Source organism: Euprymna scolopes, chromosome 4 (assembly GCF_053919585.1).
Source record: "Euprymna scolopes isolate OS-2025 chromosome 4, ASM5391958v1, whole genome shotgun sequence".
NCBI lineage: Eukaryota > Metazoa > Mollusca > Cephalopoda > Sepiida > Sepiolidae > Euprymna > Euprymna scolopes.
The window spans coordinates 45,977,524-45,990,158 of record NC_136485.1 but is presented as its reverse complement, the minus strand read 5'-3'; positions in this window follow the sequence as shown (position 1 = coordinate 45,990,158).

The window sequence follows — 12,635 nt, the reverse complement described above, 5'->3', positions numbered from 1 at the left end:
TACAATATTATTATTACAGGAATAATATAAAATACGAAATCTACATTAATTAAAATACACTATTTTACCGTATTTACGACCAGGCACCGACAACCAAACTAATATATATGTGTGTGTATGCTATGAAAATATAATAATGATATATATGTGTGTGTATACTACGAAAATATAATAATAATATATATGTGTGTATACTATTGAAATATAATAATAATAATAATATATATGTGTGTATACTATTGAAATATAATAATATATATGTGTGTGTATGCAATTGAAATATAATAAAATATATCTGTATGTATACTATTGAAATATAATATATATATGCATATATATATATAAAGAGCAAACAGTAATAAAAAAATATTAAAAACACTTCGAAAAAGAGTTAAAAACATATTTAATCTGAAAAGGAAACACTTGATAAGTGGATAGTCCTTAATCCGCGGAGTTTCGAAGAAATACTTTCCTTCTAATCAGAGGGTAGAAATGAGCAAAATGCGGGCTCGGATTATGCAAACAAAAGTATTTGATGAAACTGCAAGTAAGCCAAAGATCTTACTTGATAACAAAAAGTGAAGCAGAGGAAATATGGTGAAGAAAAAGGTGATTACACGTGAATGGATAGTCTGGTGAAAAGTAAATTATCCAATGACGGTAAAATCCAAAAATATAAACCCAAGAAAGTTAGTTGAATTTCTATTTTCACAAGTAAAATCCAAGGAAATCACGTAATTGGAAGGTGGTCCAAAATAATCACAAAGGCCAAAATCCATGGAATAACTCACAAATATGTACAAGGTAAAGGGGAAAATTTCCAATAATATTAAAAAAAGAAAAATAAGATATGCGAATGATATGGCTGCCGAGACAAAATGATCAGGGAAGAAGAAGAGAAAACAAATCAGTGAAGAAGAAGAGAAAAAATTAAATTGCGATAGAATTAAATAGAAAATAGAAAATCAAATGTCAAAATGACCAAGACAAAATGATGTTAAAAGGCGCGAAAAATATAGGGCTAAACATAGGTCAGCTGAAATATACAGGTCATTACTTAAGAAAATGTCAGCAAGAGTTGTTTAACGACACTAAATGGAAAAAATAAAATTATAAGCTCTATCTCCTATTTGGTTTTATCGTGCTTTTACATCTGGTTGAGATTACTTTATAAATATTACTTCTTTAATATTTATAATTTACTTTAGTTTTATCATCTTGGATCATTTTGGTAAATTTAATTGTAATTTTTATTATATATATATATATATATATATATATATATATATATACTATTAAAATATAATAATAATATATATGTGTGTATACCATTGAAATATAATAATAATAATAATAATGTATATGTGTGTGTGTATACTATTGAAATATAACCGATATATCTATAAAAGTGAAAGTGTTTACCGTATATCTGTCTGTGTGTCTGTGTGTACATTTCCCTACACAATAACTCTATCAATTTTCAGCCTACAGACTCGAAATTTGATATACGAGGTACTGAGATTTGGGAAAATCAAAGTAATCGGTTTTTGGTCAGAAATTTAGCTGTTAAGGAGTCAGACTTCAACGATTTGATCTTTGAGAACTCTATCAAACTCCTCCGACAATTTTGGGTCTAAACATTTGAATTTTTAGATATAGGTTCTTTGGACATGGATCTAACCTAATAACTTAATTTGAGCCTAAAGCAATAAATGTTAAGGGGCAATAATAGGGGTCAAATAAAAAAAAATGGCCTCTGCAGTTTCTACCACATGTCTTTAACAATTTCTGGTCTAAACATTTGAAATTTTACATAAAGAGTAAGTTCGATCTTTCAGACAACAAATATCGAAAAATTGGCTAAAACCATAATATCTTCATGTGCAACTGGCCAGTTTTTCACGGGGGGGTCGTTTTTTTCGCCAATATTTTCGAAAGTGATCCTCTCTTTTCGATTGTCTAGCCTTAATTAAACCTACGTCACTTCAAGTTTGGCGGTGGTCGTAACAGCAAAGACGTCAATTTTTTCCCCGTTCTTTTTCTCCTTTGCAGTACAGGATCGAGCCTGCCTTCCTACAAACACTTTTTTTGTGCTCAACATACACCTCCAATCACCCGAACAAGGCCGGGCACCAATGCTAGTAATAATATATAATAATAATATATATGTGTGTGTATACTATTGAAATATAATAATAATATATATCTGTGTGTGTATACTATTGAAATATAATAATAATAATATATGTGTGTATACTATTGAAATATAATAATAATATATATCTGTGTGTATACTATTTAAATATAATAATAAATACCTGTGTGTGTATACTATTGAAATATAATAATAATATATGTGTGTATGCTATTGAAATATAATAATGATAATATATATGTGTGTGTATACTATTGAAATATAATAATATATATATATATATGTGTATATACTATTGAAATATAATAATATATATATGTGTGTGTGTGTATACTATTGAAATATAATAATACTAATATATGTGTTTGTGTATGCTATTGAAATATAATAATAATATATATGTGTGTGTATAATATTAACATATAATATATATATATATATATGTGTGTGTGTGTACATACTATTGGAATATAATACTAATATATATGTGTGTGTATGCTATTGAAATATAATAATAATATATATGTGTGTGTGTATAATATTGAAATATAATATATATATATATATGTGTGTACATACTATTGGAATACAATACAAATATATATGTGTGTGTGTATACGCGCTCGAGATCAGAGGAGAGAGAATCAGAGAGAACTTTGTCATTTGATGTGTTGCCGTAGATGGTCGTGTCATCAGCATAGATGTCAACGAATGATTTAAGTGTGTGTTTAGGGAGGTCATTGATGTAGATCAGGAAGAGAGTTGGGCCCAGGATTGACCCCTGAGGGACTCCAGCATTTATATTGCAGGCCTCCGATTTTTGTCCATCTACCACTACTCTTATGAGCCTATCGGAGAGAAATGATTTAATGATTGAGAAAAAATTTCCAGTTATACCGTAGCTGGAAATCTTGTGAAGTAGACCCTTATGCCATACCTTGTCGAAGGCCTTTGATACGTCAAGAGCAATTGCCTTTGTCAAGAGATTCACTAATCCTGTGAGATATAACCGTCAGCACATCTGCGGTAGATCTTGCAGAGCGGAAACCATATTGTGTGTCACTAAGAAGGTTATTCCTGCTGAGGTGGTTGACTATTTCTCTATTTAATATGGATTCCAGCAACTTACTCATAAGACACAGGAGACATATTGGTCTGTACTGAGAGGGAGATGACTTATCACCTGAATTCTTAAATACAGGGCAAACTGATGAGGTCTTCCAGGGAGTCGGAAAGCACTTCTCCTTAAGGCAGCGCTTAAATAGTTTCGTAAGTATGGGAGCAAGTTCTGGTTGAAGCTTTTTTAACACTATAATTGGGATGCTGTCAGGGCCAGTTGCTTTACTGGAATCTAGGTTCTTTATTAGTTTGGTGACCTCATGCACGGATATTTGTATGTTACCTGGTTTGTTCTGTGTTATAGGAGGAAATATGGGGAGTTGATGGCCTTCGTCGCATAGGGTAGAATTAGCTGCAAAGTTCTTTGCAAATAGTTTCGCCTTGTCTGACGCTGACGAGATGACCTCTGGTCCATTGATAATGGTTGGGATAGAACGCACACTTCTGTTCAGGATCCTATTTGTTATTTGCCAAAACTGGTGGGATCCAAGCCGCTGATCAGCTACCTTGGATTTAACAGACTGGGCATATAGCTCTCTTGCATTTTTTATTACTCTTTCACATGGTTGCTGGCAGACATGAAAGCAGCTTTAGTCTCAGTGCATCTATTACGTTCGTAGCTATGGAAAAAGTGATTTCTGTGCGCGATAGCAGCAGCACATTCTGGGGAGAACCATGGCTGGCTGTTAGGTTTTTGTTGGAATTTTTTAGATGGTATGAATTGGTCTATGTCTACAATTAACCATTCGGTCAGATCTGATACTATAGAGGACACTTCCTTTTTAAACATGGAGTGCAGAGGTAAACCAGATATGAATGTACGGAAGCTATCCTAGTCAGCCATAGAGTATCGGTATACAGTGCGGTGGAGGGGTACGTCTGGGGGCTTCTTACATTTCGTTTTTATCTTAACTGATACGACGGAGTGGTCGGAGGATCCTAGAGGAGAATGAACGGAACATGAAAATAGCTCAGGGGAAGTTGAGAGAAAAAGGTCTAAGAGGCTTGCATATTGACCGGGTGTATCGGGCACACGGGTGGGTTCGCGAACAATCTGAGTGAGGTCATAAGCAATGGAAAAATCATGACAAAACCTCCCCTCATCATCTGTCTTATTTGAATGGGTCAGCCATTCCACGTTATGGACGTTGAAGTCACCACAGATGTGGATGTTAGCCGAGGGATGTGAAGACAGTATGTGGTCTATTTTCTCAGATATGCTCTTAAAGATAGTAACTCCGCTGTTGTGAGGCCTATAGAGGGCAAATATAAATGCAGTGGTGTTAGCAAGTGCAACCCTGAAGCACGCATAGGGTAAATTAGGATCTTCTCTAGAGATATCCCTGCCACACGGGAAGCCATCCTTAATGTAGGCACATATATCATGCCCATAGCGATCTTGGGTGTCAGATTTAGCTGTTAAATTAGAGTATCCGTTAATTATGAACTCATCTAGGGAAGTGGTCGGCCCTATTCCAGTTTCACTTATATATATATATATATATCTATCTATCTATATATATATATATATATATATATATATATATATATATATATATATATAATGTCAGACAACGCAATAAGTATTAAAAACATTAATTTACTTGAATCTCTAAACGATCTACACTCAGCTTTACTCTCATTGGCTGACTTAAAAAGCAGAAGTTCCAGAACAGAGCGCTGTTGATCGTCTACATAGTTATCTGCTCTTCCTCTTTCTTTTACCACGTTATTATGCGTGACAAATTATAACCGTGGATATATTACTGTTTATTGTCACATAAATATGACTCTTGATACAATAACTATATGACACAAATTAACCATTGACATTCATTTTTATCTGGAATCTAAAGTATCTTTTTAGTCAAGACAACGGTTAATGGATACGTAGTAATGTTGCTAAACGATTGTTAATACAATATTGTTATCTTGAAAATGTCAACTATGTTATGGCGTTCAACTGTTAAGTTACACATTTCGATCTATTTTAGAGAAAAATAATGCCCTCATTTTTTTTGTCTTGTTCGATTTTGGTTGAATGTTTTATCTTTAGTCTTACTTATGCTTGATAGTCACGTGATAACTATGTATAATATTTCTGAAAAACTCTTACTACCGTCAGAATTTTGTTTTCTAAATTTTTTCTATAAGGGATTTAGCCGACAATATTAAAATAACTGTTAACCTGCGGGGTGTTGGCATCGCACGTCTAAATCACTAATCGTCGTATTTGCGATAAATGCTTACGGAAAATATCATTTTAGGCGGAAATTAGAAATAGTACACTGATTATTGATGATAACAAATATAATCTTCTTCTCTTATATATAAATAGAACAGGTGATGTGTCTGTGTCTGTGTCTGTGTGTAAATATTTAACCGATAAATATTTATCCCTAACGATGAATCCTGAAGGATTGGAAAGTACTCGAACTTATGATAAATGTGGTGATTACATCAACTAGTTCCCGCGAGAAGTGAAGTTGGAAATGATCGAAAATAGAATTAATAGACAAAGATATTTCATTTATTTAATGAACTATGCCATAGAGAAAAATTACTGCATATATATATATATATATATATATATATATATATATATATATATATAATCGGAAAAATCAGAAAACTAATTATATTATTGCTATTACTATGGAAAATTGCCCCAAACAAGGCATAACACTACTTGCCATAAAGAGCTAAAAATGATAGTTTAAAGTCAATACAACGATGTCTGAGCTAGATAGATTCCGTTTCAGAAAACAGCAATTTATTCCCATCTATCAGAAACTTTGCTCATGGAATGTGAGGGCTAAAGGGCAAAATAAGGGGACCGAAAAATACAAGGCTGCTACAAGTAAACACAAGTTGCATTGACTATTCTTCCAGAAAAAAACAAAAAAAAAACAAAACCACAAAGTAATAAGAGTATATCTTTTTGCCGTAACGCCTGTCGAAATGTGTGACGTAACATTTGGAAGCCATAACTGAATTGTACATTTTCAAGCTAACCCACAATATAGTTTATTAGCGATAATTATTTTCTGGAGTGCTTTCTCGTTTTCGAGAAGAATATTTGTATGTATGCAAGTATATAAAACTTCGTTCGGGTATGGTTTTTCTTTCATGACCATTGATATCATAACCTATGGATCCAAAATTATATTGTTAGGATTGGTTTCCCCGATATTTTTCTAGTCAGAATTCTTTCTCGAAAGACATCGGTTTCTTTTAGCAGGGAGCAAGGGATGGTTGCCAACATCATAAGTGAAAGTGATGTTTGTGGAACGAACTGGATTCCAACTTAGAACACCGAGATCATCAGTCCGTGTTGTTAAAATCTAGACGACCGTCACTACTCACCATTTACATGACCAGGCATTGGTAGAAATAACTGTCAGAAATTTATTTGCAACATTGCTGAAGAGATAAACGCGGAGACATAAAAAAAAAATTCTGTCATGCTTTTTGACATTTTGTACCTGTGGCAAAATCGTTTCTGGCAATCTCAGACAACGTCTTCGTGTGTTGAGCAAATAGATTTCTGTGCTCTTGCATAATTAAATCGGAGTATCGCCTTCAGCCAATGAGATGGTTTGCGAATAGAAGTTCGCAAGCAAATATAGAGAAAAAACAACTATTAACCAAATGAATCGTCGATAAATTTAAAGAAAACCAAACAGACGCTTACAGAAAAAAAACTATATATGTTACGATTACTTACCCTGGATAACATCTTATATAATCTATATTCATATAAACGTATTTCGTGTGTATATAGAAATTGATACGTAGCGTAAGATACAGTACGAATGAGAGAGACAATGACATAAAATGTAAAAGTATAAATGGTTATTATGAAAAGAAAAGAGGAAACCAACTGACGCAATACATACATATATATATATATATATATATATATATATATATATATATATATATATATATAACTGCTTCATTTACTCAAATAAAATTAATATACGAAAGTATAGATTTATGCGTAAACTTTAAGTATTTATTTCAAAAGTGCTCAATACGCAGGTAGAGCTAGTTAGTAATTTATAAAATATATATGGCGATATATATATAATTTAAAGGGGGTTAGAATAGCAGTCTAAAGAGCAGAGTGTATTTCTATGTGATAGTAAAATCACTAATGCTATTAAAATACAAGAAAAAACACTGCTCGTTGTAATTCAGATATATAAGCTCAATAGGCATATATCCTAGAGCTATTTAAATATTTAGCAAAATGATTGATAATTTATACTTAAAATTAAAATAAAAAAAATAAAAATCTGTTTCATAAGAAGGAACACAACAAAGCCAATAAATTGTACGATCGTTTTGGAAACGATGTTTTTTTTATTGAGATACACATTAAGTCATGGACAATAATTTTAACATATAGTTTTTTTGAAACAAAGTTTCTTCATCAGCAAAAATGTATGCCTTAACTTAAACGCCGATTCCATGAACAAGGCTCCTTGCCCACCTGTGGAAACTGTTCCTCTTCCCTGCTTTCCAGTTGAATACAACATGGTAGCCTTCCAATCCAATGTAAACAAGTTCTTGATGAGTTTTCCCCATAAATCATCAAATTCTACTCATTTTACACCAGTAACGAGTATATCACAACCACCTTGCATCATTAACACTTATCCTCGAGTAGCCTTCGACCTTTCATAAGCAGTCACTTCCAAGTAAATAAAACGTTACTTAGAGAATAGTATTATATAACAGGTTAGTTGAGTGTACAAATTTTATGTAACACCGTTTTGAATTTATCTGTGAAGTATTTTCAAGTTACAAAATAGGCATGAGTTTAGTGCTTAGCTGTATTTTTTTTTTTATTATAACTAGTTATTATATTTATCCACAAATCACTATCATCAAAAACATTGTACACCTGGAGCGTTGTCATCACTCAAGATAACGACCGTACTATTAACACTTTCGTACAAAAGACCGTTTCGAAGACTAAATCTGTCCTCACCCAAACTGTGTATTATTCGAGGAAACTTAATTCTGGCATACAATTTCATTAATGGAAAATATAAATCTACCTATATTTTTTTTTACACAGGAAACACCACATTATCAATGCCAAGAGATCACACAAGGATAAGGGTTAAAGAGTGTACAGTAGAAATTGGAAAATATAGTAATCATTTCTAATGAAAATTCGGTAAATTTGTTAACTTATACGGAACGGCTCATCAAGAACTTGTTTACGTTAGACTTGAAGACAACCATATTGTAGTCAGCTGGAAAGCAGGAAAGCGGAAGACAATTCTACAGGCGTGCAGTTCTAAGAAAGAAGCTTTGTTCATGGAATCTACGTTTAGGTTTAGGCAGATAAAGAGTGGGGGGAATTATTGATAGTGTTTTCAGCTAGACGAGTGTTTCCTGTGAAAGTTTGGCGACGGGGGGACCATAGACTAAAGCTCAGTCGAACATTTTCCATGAAAATAACGATACATCAGAGACAAACTCGCAACATCTCTTCTGTGAGATAGAGGTTGCAGGGAAGAGAAAAGGACATCTCCTACGAGGCTACGAAGTCTATTTTGAACTCTATCAAGTAAGGACAAGTTCTTTTTAGCTGCTCCTGCCCATATGTGGCAACAGTATTCCATCCTTGGACGTACCTGGCTCTTATATAAATATTGAGAGAAATTTCCCATCCAAACACTTAGTTGCAGTTTCGGTGCCTAGTTGCAGAGGATGTACCATCATTGTTGTTGTCCTAACAAAATAATTTTTTTGTAGCTACTCTATTGAATAACCTGCGAGAATAAGTCACGATAATGCATACCAAATCCAGTGTTAAATGAACATTCAGGCTGCTTATAGATACAAAATCCTATGTCTATTTACAGGTATTAGAACTGCTATCTACATATTCTATGAACACTGATAAGTGCCTCATCGAAAAATTAAATGTTTCATATATTTTTGAACATTACAAATATTATGATTGTAAACGGAAACATTTGTATGCGGCAAATGCAATATTGAACTTTTGGTGTGTTAGAGAATACGCTGTTTCCTTACATTTGATGTAGTTTATATCAGTTTAAATATAATATGTTTATTTATTCATACAAAAAATATTGGGGTCACATGTGCATACATGTTTCTGCTGCAATTTTTTTAATGCAACGTCATCGGGTCGGATCATTACTAAAGATTTGTACTAATTGTTAAATATCCTTCAAAATGATGCTGTGTTTCCAGAGAAATTTCAACTGTAACATGTATGCACATATGTAACCAATAATGTTTATACAAATAAACATACTATAATAAATATCTGTATGTCATTAAGCACATTTTGATAAACACTGGGGTTTCAGTAGATTTACGTCTTAGAAACTAAAGCGACACAATCATCTAAATATAAATATAGCTCTAATTATTCCGAGTTCGGCAAGATACACTAGAAAAATGTCGGAGGTTACATCGATCGAAACGTTGTAAAAATTATATTCGAGATGGGAACAGAAGTCCGAAGAATCAATGTAATGCGAATATTCATTTTCTATCAAACTATTGGAAAGACTTTTAAAAATTATACATGAAACACACACACATACACACCCACACACACACCCACACACACACACACACATATATATATGTTTTCATTTTGAAAAGGGGAGGTGTTTTCTTCAGAAATTAATCTTTTTTAAATACCTACAGACACTAGTGTTTCCGGAATCACCAGTGCAACGTGTCACAATTACCGCCGCCCGGGAGATTCGACCTGGCCAAGAAAGGATCTGACACTATTAGAACGTAAAAACCAACACAGCCAACTTTAACCGCGAGAAATATCGTTGAAATTTAAGCATTTATTTTTAAATGCCGAGACGTCCGTCCATAGTGATCTAATGATTATAACACATGACCTACACATCTATCTCTCTCTTTCTCTCTCTCCCGCTCTCGCTCTCTCTCCCTCTCTCTCTCTCTATATATATATATATTATTTATATATATATATATATATATATATATATATATATATATATATAAGTGTGTGTGTCTATCTGTGTGTGCGCGCGCGCATGTGTGTGAGAGAGAGGGGGCGAGAGAGGAAACGAGCCAAGAGAAATTACATGATTAAATACGTCAAGTAAAATAATGAAATAATCGTTACAAAAACCGATTATTCTTATCTGATCTCGCTGATTTAGAAATAACAATTCAGTTTTAAATTCTTATCGATATCTCTATATAAAATTGAGTTTTTCTTCGCACCTATATTGATATTCAAATCTATTAAAATTATTAAAACGAATTTCTTAAAATACTCAGTCATAGATACGCATGCGACTAAATAAAGGTTAACTAATTTGCATGTTGTTTGAAAAACGTACTGCATTAGTTAAAAAATAATTTGTTCTTTATGGTTTCTTATTTGATTATCGGTTTCATTTTATAATTACGCTTAGTTTTATTCATGTACGTTTTCTAAATTATGCATAATTGCGTAGAATTTAGGATAAAAAATATCGTACTACAGTCACACACACATACACACACACTCTCTCTCTCACACACACACACACACACACACACACACCCACACACACACACACACATATATATATATGTTTGTGTATTTTGGCAGCGAGTAATCATTCAAGTACGCCTGATTAAACACCACTGAGTTCTTTTTTCCGATTTTGTTGGATAACAGTTCAACTCGCCGAGCGGTCTTTTTTATTTCGGATGGCATGTTGTATATTAAAGAAGACGAGAACCAACAATGAATATACGAACCCTCAATAAAGAAAATGACAACAACAATCGCTCTTGGCGACGATCGGAGGACGATTGAAAGCACTTTAAAAGAATGTGGCAAAAAATACTACTGGACGTCATACTATATATTATATGCCAGCCGAAATAAGACGACCCGGCGATTTGAAAAATTATTCAACAAAATCTGAAAAAAAGTAGAACTCAGTCGTGTTCAATCATACGTGCTTAAATAATATATATATATACATTTATATATATATATATATATACATATATATATATATATATATATATATATATATATATATGGATAAGGTTGTTTTCTATAAATATATACTTCTATATTTATACATGTTAGAAAAGCATTTCATCCAAGTCATGAAAATTGTTAAACAAAATGTTTTTACTATAGGCTTTAAAAATAAAGTTACAAGATTCAATTTGAAATTTATTTATTTTCAAAGTGAATTTTTTTATAAATTTTACAAAGTAAGGTAAAAAAAATGTAATTGAAATTTAATAAAAAAATACCTTGGATTTATTTTATTGTAATGTACATTCTGTTGAACTTTAAATAAATCATTGAAAATTTTATATCTATATCATCAATTGCTAAGTGAAAGATAATGCTTTTAAATTGCAACAAAATGTACATTGCATAATTATTAAGAGGATATATATTATTTTATTTAGCTATCCAAGAACACAATACACGAATTGTTATTTTTGTTTTGGAGCCATAAATAACCCCAGTAATTTATGGATGGATGGCAGATGTAGGTTAAACCCATGGGTATATAATCAGCTTTAAGATTAAAAATATACTTTAAATTCTTAATTTGTTAAATAAGCTATAATAGCCTTTTTCTGTATCTGTTTAATTAAATTAATTAATAAATCATAGACGCCTTTTAGTATTTACTAAACTTGAAACATCAAACAGCCCTAGTTGTCTCCCTTTAACTGTTATAAGTACATACGAAGACCTTTTTTCCACGTATTTTTTGGAAAATTAATAAGGTAATTGATTATCTCTATTCCTTGTTAGGTTTTCCCAACTATCGAGAACCACAATAGATTAGAACGAAAGAGAATAATAAAATATTAAAGAATAAAACATAGAATAGGATCCCTTACTTGGAATGTTGTATGAGGATTAATAAATATAAGGTAATGTTATTGTTTACTTCCCTATTTAATAAAATGTTAATCGTAAACTGGTCTTAAATCTAAGTAATAAGATATTATTTTGTAAACACTGACGCCACCATTGGGCGAATACGAAACTAAAAATAACCGTAACATTATAGCTAGGTTGTTATGGCCATATTATAAATATAAAGATAAAATTTGAAAAATAATTTTCTTTTTAAATTAATTATGTGAAATAAAGACTATAGAAATCTTATTTAGAAATTCAATCGTATTATTAAAAGATAGTAAATGGCTACAGGTTTTTCTGGAAACTTCTTATGACAGGTTTTTAAATAAGGATACGAAAATTAGGTTATATATTAATATTTAAATAAGCTCTTGACAAAGGATGCGTCCAGGATAAATGTTTTCGCATGCTTCATTTCCTTTA